Source organism: Juglans regia, chromosome 7 (assembly GCF_001411555.2).
Source record: "Juglans regia cultivar Chandler chromosome 7, Walnut 2.0, whole genome shotgun sequence".
NCBI classification, from domain to species: Eukaryota; Viridiplantae; Streptophyta; class Magnoliopsida; order Fagales; family Juglandaceae; genus Juglans; species Juglans regia.
In genome coordinates this window covers 34,158,660-34,169,923 of record NC_049907.1, presented here as the reverse complement: position 1 = coordinate 34,169,923, position 11,264 = coordinate 34,158,660, and positions in this window count along the sequence as shown.

Below are 11,264 nucleotides of genomic sequence, written 5' to 3'. Positions count from 1 at the left end.
AACAATTTGTGAATTTACTTTTAATATTATTTTTAAAAAAGTTAAATAAAATATTAATAAAATATTATTTTTTAATATTATTTTTATTTTAAAATTTAAAAAAGTTAAATTGTTTATTGTATTTTGTGTGGTAGTTTGAAAAAATTATAATAATAAAATGAAATAAGTTGAGAGGCTCTCTTAATCCGAACAACCCTTTAGAACACTAATCGCATGGTCTCTTAAATCGAATAGAAAATACTTAGATGATGGAAAGCCGCATTCGCTCTCTCAAATCGAATTTAACCCATTAACTAATCCCTAATACTACTAAGGGTCCTTTCGGGGTTGTATTATAAGTTTTAAAAAATGTTTAAATAGTCTTATAATCTCTTTAATAGAAAATTTAGATTGTTTAACAGTTACATATTAAAATATTTTTTAATTTCAAATAAGTTAAAAGCAAGTTTAAGGAAAAAATTATTAATCGAAAATCATTTTAATATTTTCACAAACGTATTTTTCCAAACAAAAAAAAAATCGAAGATAAGTCGAGCCACGTCAAAAGGGAAAATGATTTATAGACAATATTTTTCATAATATTTTACATAACTATGTTTTAAATAAAGAGTACTTTTGTAAAATACCTCATAAAAGTAACATCATTTTATAAAAATATGCTTATTTTATAACATTATTATTGTAACATCCCGCTTAATTAACTTTTGATTAACCCTTAAGTACTCTACATTAGGCTTTTAATTATGGCTTAATCACTTTCATTAAGGTTGATAATGGGATTAGCATTAATATTGATACTTAGTGTTAATGAGCTAAGGATTAGAGAGGCAAGCCAATTAGTAATTTTAGTGAGGCTTTTTAGGACCCAAGTACATTCATGGGCCTAGCCCAAGAAAAAAAAAACTTGAATCAAGCCCTTAGGAAATGAAGGCCAGTCTTGGTCCAAGTATAGGAAGACATAAGGCTTTTGGTGTAGATCGGACCCTTGGCCCTTTTCAAACTCATACAGCCCATAGTCATTTTGAACTCATTTTACCATTCAAAGACCAAAGGTCCAATACACCATACTATTGGTTTCCTTAAACCCAAATCACACTCAAAGTACCCAAATTAAGTTTTGAAAATTTGCTAAGGCCATTAATCATCATACTTGAGGTTAGTGCACTTTAAGCTATGCTTTGAAGCTTAATCATGCTTAATCTTTTCTTAAACTTTTTAATTCAAATTTTCTTGACTTAATACTCTCTTAAACCATGATTAGACATGTTAATACCCTAGCTAAACTATTCCACATGTCATTAAGAAAAAAATGACATAACAAGCCCAAACCATGCTTCAATCGGTTTTGTGCATTGCCCTTTGTAATGTTTGGACTGTTTTGCCCTTGGGTCTAACATTTTTGTAGTTTATCCTCAAGGGTAATATGGTCCTTAAACACCTTATGAGACTCTCCAAAACTCAGTTTGAGCCTTGGACGAAATTGATTGCATCAACCAACTCAAAGAACCAAACGGGTTGCACTTTGGACTAGTTTGTGTAGGAACCAATTGGATTGAGTTTGAACCAGCCTCCTGCCATGGTTTGCACCACCACCCCACGCCACCTCCTTCTCCACCCAATCACCAAGAAGTCCCATGACCATCATGAAGGATTTTGACTCATTTTTACTGTCCAAAAAGATCCAAAACCGAACTGATTTTCTACCACCATAAAATCACCTTCATCCACTTATTTTCAAGAGTAGTTTGAGGGATCTTCTGCCATCCAAATGATGTCCCACGACCTGGAGTCATCTACAAGACCCTTGCAGCTACTATGGTGAGGAAATGATGGTGGTTTAGGGCACTATTCCATTTTGTACAAGTGACCTAAGCTCATGCAAGCAAATCTGGAAATTTTCCAGATTTAAGCACCTCCCACTTCACCCAATCACCAAGCACCCAAGCCAACGTCCCTCACCCCTTGGCCACCTATAAATACTTCCATTCCCTTCTCATTTCACCCACACCACAGCTCCAAGCATCATCTTGAGCCTTGAGAGCATTTCCCCCTCTTAGAGATCGAAAGAGTGTAAACCGTGTGAGTTTTGGTGAGTTCTTGTGTAGGGCAGTCTAGAGAGCTTGGAAGGCCACGAAATTTGTAAGTTTTCTTCCTTTTGATCTTATCTAGTATGTCAAGTTTTGTTTCCAAGTGTTGGTATGAAATTTAGTTGAGTTTTGAGAAGGTTATGATGTTTAATGCAAAACCGGGTCAATTAAATGAAGGTTTGAATGATTGAATGTTTTTAATTGGAAGTTTAGCTATGGAATGTCCTAAGCATGATTTGATATGATCTATCAATATCCTAACATGATTATGGAAGGTTAAATTTGTGATTAGAAGCATGTCATGATAGGTTTTAAATCTATCTTATTTTGATCATCAAGCATGAATCGGTTTTAAGCATATTGGTGATTAAGGATTTCTTAGCTTTGACTAAGTGTTGGGAGGAACTTGATTACTCAATGATTAGACTTCATAATGCCCCTAAAGATGTTAATGATCAGTAATGATTAAAAAAAATCTCACATGCATGCATTCATAAGGATCAATAGTTAAAAATACACATAGGTATCAACTAGGATGCATGCCACGAGTTGGGACTAATTGGAAAACTTACACTTTGAATTTTGGAAATCTAAGGGCATAGATGGTTTTAGAATGCCAAAAATATGAAGTCCATGAAATTTGATTAAATTTGGAGTTCGTTTGCAATTAGTAAAAATTTAGGGTCCAAATAACAATTTTTGAAAGTCTAGGGGTATTTTTGTAAATATCTAATTTTTGAAACCTTTGATTTTGAACCTATCCATAAGAGTATTAATCCTAACTTAGTATACACACGATTTACGCAGCTACGACACTAATTTTGAATTTCTCCGGAAGTTTGTAAGTTGGCCTCTAACTTACACCTTGATAAATTTCTTATGAATTATTGATAAATACTTCATTTATTTTTCAATTATTATTTTGAGCATAAATTATCATGTTATATGAAATATTGAGTGCATACTTACATAACATATGACATTTTCACCATTTTTGCATATTACATTTATAAATGTCATTTTTACATGAAATTTACTATATATGCACATGTCATGAAAAATATTTTTTTTAAAAGCATAGCATGAAAATCATTTTTATCACGACCCCAAAGGTTGGGATGGAGAATTATCCTGGTGAAACTCCTCTGTCCACTCTGGAGTGTTTAATAATTGAGTGGTAACCCCTGGGTTGACAAAGAACAGTCAATAGGCTTCGAATGAGTTCTTTTTAAAAAATGCCGAAGCAAAGTCAACATGTTATGACACCTAATGCTGGTGGGTGTACAAGTTTTTATGATGTTATGTTATTTACCAATGCATTGAGAACGAGTTTATAGACAACGTAGTTTCGTATATACTACGGTCACCGGCAGGTACTCACAGTGCTTATGGGGAACTGTGACATTACCACACATTATGTTATTAATTAAGATAATTATGTAAGTGTACGATGATGAAATTTTATGATGAAATTTTTATGAAAAAATTATGTCTTATCAAAATGATGACGAAATTACTTATTGAGTAAAAACTCGTGTCTCCATATTTAAAAAAAAAAAAAGATGTTGAGAATCTGGATGGGAGATATGCATACTGATTTTTCCACATCTCATGCATTGCATATTTATCATTTTTTTATGATTGATTTATCTTTATGTCAGTTAGTTGTTTAACTTATTGAGATTTCGAGTAAATCTCACCCTTTTATGAGTCCACTATCATTCCACTCGGAATGATAGAAGTTGTGTTAGGAATCGACCAGGACGAGATTGATGGAGCACTGGATTCGTATGATTGAGGAGGAGTTGGATCTAGAGAGGAAGCTGGACTTAATTTTGATGTTCATAGCCCAAGTTCTTTATGCTTTAGATCGCATTAAGAGAACGATATGACTTTGTATATAAGTCTATGCTACTTTAGAATTTCGAACATGATGATTATCTAATGAATTTGGGATATTTTAGTTATTCTGGCATATTTTTCACCTTAACCTTTTATTTCCGCTGCGATTATTGCATACTGGTAGTTGCATACTAGAATACATTGCATATTAACTGTCATGAATGGGGTATATAACCTTGTGTTGCATGTCCTGACGCTCTAAGTCTCCGTTCCATCCTTAGCGGGGATTTGGGGCATTACAATTATAAAATGTATTACAAAAATATGTTTTTTTTTTTTTAAATAAAGTGTTTGCCTACCCTTTTTTTTTTAAAAAAAAAAACATCATTGATACCATGTTCTGTTACATGAGCTGATAAAGTATTGGAGTTTCCTCCAATTCTACAATGCAGTCATATACATATAAAGCAGCTTTCCCTAGATCATGAGCTATGAAATTGCCCTCATGATGTATGTGACAAACTAGACATGTATTTGGCCATTGTTGCTTGAGTATCATAAATGATCATCCCAAAGTAGCTTCCATTTTGCTTCTTCAACTTGAGTTCATTAACCACTGTTTTGGAGCCTCCTTCTAGAATTACCTTCCTCATACCCAATTCGAGACCAAAACTAACTGATGTGTAAGCTGCTATTGCCTATGCTAACAGATGATCATGTATTGATACTTGTTTTTTCCTCGAAGTAGCCAAGAAGTTGCCTGCTTCATCTCTCACAGCAACTCATATTCCTATTATACATTGATTCTTATCAACTGCCACATCCCAATTGATTTTGCAAGCGACTGACCTTCTGTTATCTGAAGAAATGTTATGTTCCTATCTTGAGTTTAATGAAGAGATATCCAACATCATCTAATTCACTATATATTGCATTGTTTTAGGATCTATGAGAATGTTTTTAAACACAAACTCATTCCTTCTCCACCATTAATTCCAGAGAGTTAATGAGAGTTCCATCATTTCTTCTTTTTTAAGCTTGTTGAACATATCTTACATCAACTCCTTTACACTCTAATAAAGATCATTTGCTTTTCTGAATTTTCCTTGAACATTGACTCAAAATGTCATTTGCTGAAACACATTCCCACATAATGTGTTCTATAGTCTCTAGCTTCTTGAGACACATTGGACAGTTAGGATTATCTAGAATTTTCCTCTTGTGCAAGTTGAGTTTGGTGGAAAATATATTTCTACATACTCTCCAAAGAAAATTCTTGGCTACTGGAGGTATATCAAGTTTCCATAATTTGGTCCACTCTTTTCTGTGGTTATTGTTGAAAGAGTTTTGTCCTTTAATCTTGTCTTGCAACTCCCCTTGTAAGTGGTATGCACTCCTCACTGTAAAGTTACCATCTGCACTACTTCTCCACACCAGCTTATCTTGTTGATTGCTTTGACTGATTGGTATTTGCCTAATTAGTTCAGCATTTTCTTTGTTAAACACTACTTGAATTAAGGGAAGATTCCATTGTTTTGTTTCTAGTAGTATAAGCATATGCACTTTAGCACCATCTCCCAATAAGTTTTTTCCACTTTGGGGTTTATAAGATGTAGGTTGATGCAACCATGGATCATACTAGATTCTAATTAACTCCCCATTACCAATTCTCCAACATAGCCCTTCTTGAAGCAGTTCTCTAGCAAATAATATACTTCTCCATATGAATGAAGGATTGCTCTCCATTTTAGCACAAAGGAAATCAGACTTGAGAAAATATTTGAGATGTAAAACTCTTGATGCTAGGGAGTTGGGATATGTGATGATCCTCCATCCTTTGCTTTGTTAGCAAAGCAAGGTTAAAACTTTCAAACTCCCTAAAACCAAACCCTCCTATGTCTTTTGATTTCCCCATTTGAGACCGGTTTATCCAATGCAATTTCCTTTCTTGGTTTGCTTGACCCCACCAGTACCCTCTCATCATCTTGTTCAGTTGCTTCAACAATGTGTTAGGAAGTTTAAAAACTCCAATAGAATAAGTTAGAATAGCCTGAATGACAGATTCCAGCATGATTTCTCTCCCTGATTGTGATAGAAATTTTAGCTTCCAATTGCTCATCTTGGCACTGACTTTGTCAAGAATTGCTTTGAACTCCTTATTTCTTAAGCTGCCAAACAATGCTAGAAGCCCAAGATATTTCTCATATGAAGTGGAAATTCTGACTCCTGTTATGCTAGTGATGTTATCCCTTGTTGAAGACTTGGTATTTTTGCCGAAGAATATAGAAGACTTGTCTTTGTTCAATCTCTGATTTGTTGCTTCCTCATATTGACTTAATAGCTGCATCATTCACCTCCATTCCAAAACTGTAGCTTGATAGAATATCAAGCAATCATCTGCAAAGAACAAATGACTTATATGAATTTTCCTTCTAGCTATAGGAAGGCCATTTATCATCTTTGTATTCTCAGCCTTGTTAAGCATTTGAGTGAGTATCTCTGAACATATGATAAATAGATAGGGTAATATAGGATCACCCTGCCTGATTCCTTGAGATGGCTTGAAAGCAGGTTGTGAGATTCCATTGATTAACAGTGAATAAGAAACTATAGATACACATTTGATGATTAGATCAATCCATCTTCTGTCGAGCCCCATCTTATCCATTATAATTTCAATAAAAGACCACTACAATATGTCATATGCTTTACTCATATCCATCTTTAAAGCCATATATCATTTAGGCACTTTCATTTTACACTGCATTGAATGTAATGCTTTAAAAGCAACTATAACATTGTCTGCTATTAGTCTCCCTAGGACAAATGCACTCTTAGTTGGTGAAATGATGCTTAGCAGAATGTTCTTCAATCTGTTTGCTAGTACCTTGGCCATCACTTTATACATCACATTACACATGCTTATTAGTTTGAATTCAGTTACATTGGTGGGATTCTTTACCTTTGGAATTAAGACTAAGAGAGTCTCATTGATGGAGCTATCCCAACTGTTTGTATTGAGTGCTTTTGTAATTGTCTCACTCAAATCATTGCCTATAGTCTCCTAATGTTGTTGAAAAAAACCAGCTGAAAAACCATCTGGTCCTGGAGAACTCATAGGATGCATATTAAGAACAACTTCTTGAATTTCAGAAAAGTCAAAATCTCTCACTAGGTTATTGTTCATCTCCTATGTGACTAGAATTGGCATAGACTCTACACATTATTTTTGACCCATTGGATTTGAAGTAGTGTATAAATCTGTAAAAAACTTCTAAAAAGTCTGATTTATCTCTTGTGAGGAAGTATATAGATGCCCTTCTCCATCACAAATCCTATTAACTGTATTGTTCTTGCGCCTTTGAGAAGCACATTTGTGAAATTAACTAGTATTTTGTTTCCCTCTTGAAGCCATCTTTGTTTTTATCTTTGTTTCCACTTCAATTCCTCTTGTTCCATTCTCAAATTAACCTGCTTTTGAAGTTGTTTTATTTCTTGCTGATTTGGTCCTTGATTCCTTTCTTGCAACTGTATTACTTTTTCTAACTTACTTTCAATAGCTTCTGATGTTTCCTTCTCTTGTTCCTTGTTCCATTTGAGTAACTAAACTTTGCAACTTTTCAGTTTGTTTGAAAATACTGCCATTGTGTTTTCATTTCTGTATTAACCATTCCAAGCTATTGAAATCAGATCTTTACAATCATTATTGAGACCCCAAGCATATTCATATCTAAACATTCTTACTCTTATTGTTGTTAAAATAGGATTGTGATCAGAGTAACAAGTTGCTAATGTGGTGACTAAAATTTCTTGAAACAACCTCACGCATTCAGTATTAGCACAGACCCTGTCTAATCTCTCCTTGGCAAAATCTGAACCTTTTCTATTGTTAGACTAGGTATGTTTAAGGCCACTATACCCCATGTCACTCAAGTCAATATCCTGCAGAGCTAGTCTGAACCCTTCCATTTGTGCAAAGGATCTTTGTGGTCCTCCCCATTTTACATGTTGGTGAAGTATTTCATTGAAGTCTCCTATACACAACCATGGTTTGTGGTCTGAAGGTTGTAAGATTCTTAGTAATTGCCAACTGCCTTCTCTTTTTGCAGTTATTGGATTGCCATAGAACCCTGTAAGAGTCCATGCCATCCCAAGTTTTGAATAATTAGCTTTGACATAAATGTGGTAATTGGTATAAGTTTCCACTTCTATATCATAAGATGATTTCCACATCATTGCCAACCCTCCACTCCTTCCATTTGCATTGATGGTAAAGCTTCTATCATATCCTATAGTATTTTTTTATTCTTTCTATCCTCTCCCACAATCTCTTAGTTTTCATAAGGAAGAGTATTTCTGGGCACTTTTGCTTCACTAAATGATGAGGCTCTCGAACTGTTTGAGGATTCCCAAGCTTTTGACAGTTCCATGTTATGTATCTCATTGTTGCTGGTGGGACTGCTCAGCAACCTCCACCATAAATTCCTAAGTTTTACTCCTTTCAAAAGTGAGCCCTTCTTTTTGTTTTTTGGCAACTTCTTTCTAGTTTCCACTGTCTATCATATCTGTCTCTTTTTCTTCCTCTTGTTAAAACTCTATTAGTGATGTCATTATCCATCTCTTCTGGCATAGGTAAATTGATAGCTCGCGCCCTTCTTTTCCAACCCAATGACTTAGGTACCACATTCCCAATCTGCAAATGAATTGTAGCAGGTACCACATCCACATTCTGCACATGAATTGTGTTAATAACATTCCGCCTTGCTTGAAGACTTAGGTTGGAGTTGTTGATTATGTTCTGCTTTCTTCCCTGAGATTCACTACCCTATTCCCCTCATCTTCAATATGACCACCCTTTCTCTGATACTCCAGTTCAAGTTTTTGTTTTCCTTTGTCTTTAGCTGCTTCAGATGAATTATAGTTAGCATGTTATTGACCCTGAGCAGCTTCAAGAAGAACCTCTTCCTGAGTTACCTGATTACCATGGATAGTGATCACAACCCTACTACTTGGACCCTCCTCTTGTCCTTGGGTAGAATTCTGAATTTTATTTCCCCTACCCACTAATCTTTTATCTTCATTACCTAGTAAATTGAAAGTTGTGGCCCTTAGCCATTGACCATATTGAGATTGATCATTTCCTAAATTACTGAATCTTGTTTTCCCCATTACACACACTCGACCAACATGTTGAATAACCCCACAATGAAAACAGAATAAAGGCAAGTCTTTCATACTTAAATTCAATCCAACTTAGTTTGCCTTCTACTCTAACCAACTTCCCATGAGGAATAGGTTTAGTGATATCCATGTTGACCCTAATTCTGAGGTATTTTCCCCACCCTATTTCATCCCCATCCACATCTACAGTTAGAACTTCCCTTAGAGAGGATCCAATTATTTCCCCTCCTTCATAGGTCATGGCTGCTAAAAGCAACCCATGTAGTTGAATCCAAAAGGTTCTTGGTTGAAAACCACCTCATTAGAGAGAGTACTTCTATCAACATTTTGAATACAGATTAAATGTTTATCAAAGGTTCAAGGTCTGCCATTTATTACACACTCAATATCCACATTTCTTTGAAATTCAACCAAGAACCTATGATGCCCCACCTCATTGAAACTGATAAAAGCCTCAGGATTCCAAACGTTTGTCAGAGTTGCTTTAAAGGCTTCTTTGTTAAGACTCTTGTTCATCAAAATTAGAAGAAGAAGGCACCTTTGAGCTCTTGCATCTACACGTTTAGTCTCTTCTACTGTGAATTCCACTTCTTATTTCTCAACATATGTGAGATTAAAACATTCCCATAACTTTGTTAGCTATTTGCTAAGTAACAATCCAATTTTACTGTGAATTTAGTGGAAACTGAATTTAGTGGAAACTTTACTCCACCGCCTCACCCTTCTAAAGTGGAAAGGACCTACACCTTACCCAAAAAGGAAAGGACTTAAGTGTTTGCCTACTATTCTCTTGTTCCTTCTGTTCAACTTTCTAGGTAAGTTTTCAAAATAATAATAATAATAATAATGAAAAAATGTTGTGTACGCAAAAAATAATGGAGGATCCACCTTGAGTGTGGCCCGAAAGTGGAGGAGTGAAATGAAACAAAGCACAGGAGGGGCTTATAGACTTTCAGAGACTAAAAATGAACTATGAAGTAAAGGGCATATTTGACATGCTCTTTTTTAATTTCTGGGTTCTATTATATACAGTCACTTTTGTATATTCTTTACGCACTCTATTGATATGATTAGCCAAAACATTAATTTTATATTAAAAAAAAGTGATGAATCCAACCATATTAGTAGAATGTGTAAAGAGTACGTAAAAGTGACTAGACATAGAGTTTTTATTTCTTTTAGGCTCCGTTTGGATGTTGAGCTTAATTGAGATGAGTTTAGTTTTTTATGAATAATAGTGAATTGAGATGGTGGAGTGAGTTTTGTGGGTGTAAGGAGATTTTCCCCTCAAAGCCCAAGAGGCCCTATCAAGCCCGACCCGAAGCAGAAAGCCATGAACCTGGCCCACTAGGAGGATCCTCTATACATGACCTGCAGAAAGGATGGTGCTGCAGAGAATGAGACTCGTCGATCTGAGGACCCCTCGAGTAGTATCCAGTCCTCGAGTGTCCGCCCACATGACAAGCGTGGTATACAGAGAATCGTTGATCTACTGACAGAGAAGGTATAAACGAACCAGAAGGAAAGCAGACTAAGAGGAAAATGTTTGAGAACCACGCCGCATTAATGGTTTTGCCACCCGGACAACATGCCATATTAATAACGCCGTCACATAACCATACCGCATTTAAAGACTTTGACAAAAAGAACAGTACGAGGAACATGGATTTCATGGAAGAAAGTATGATCCGCTCATCATACTAGTAGTATAAATAGTAAATCTCAAGTACGAGAATACTCTCTCTGATTCCTAAATTATCTTACTTATTTGCTACTAGGGGTATGCACCGGTTTTATATTTTCAAGAACCGATTTCGCACCGGTTACCACCTTAACCAATACTTCTGATTTTACCGATTCCGCTCCAGTTCGGTCCGATTTTCCGATTTTAATATACTATATTATATATTATATAATATATATATAATAGTATATTATAATATATAATATTATAGTGATAATATATTGTAATATATTATAAGATATATTATAATTGTATTATAGACTATAGTGATATATTATAATATATATAATATAATGATATATTACAGTATATTACAATATATAGTGATATAATATTAGTATAACTATTAATGCGCACTATATAGTATTAGTATAACTATTAATACAATAAACTATAGTGATATAAGATTT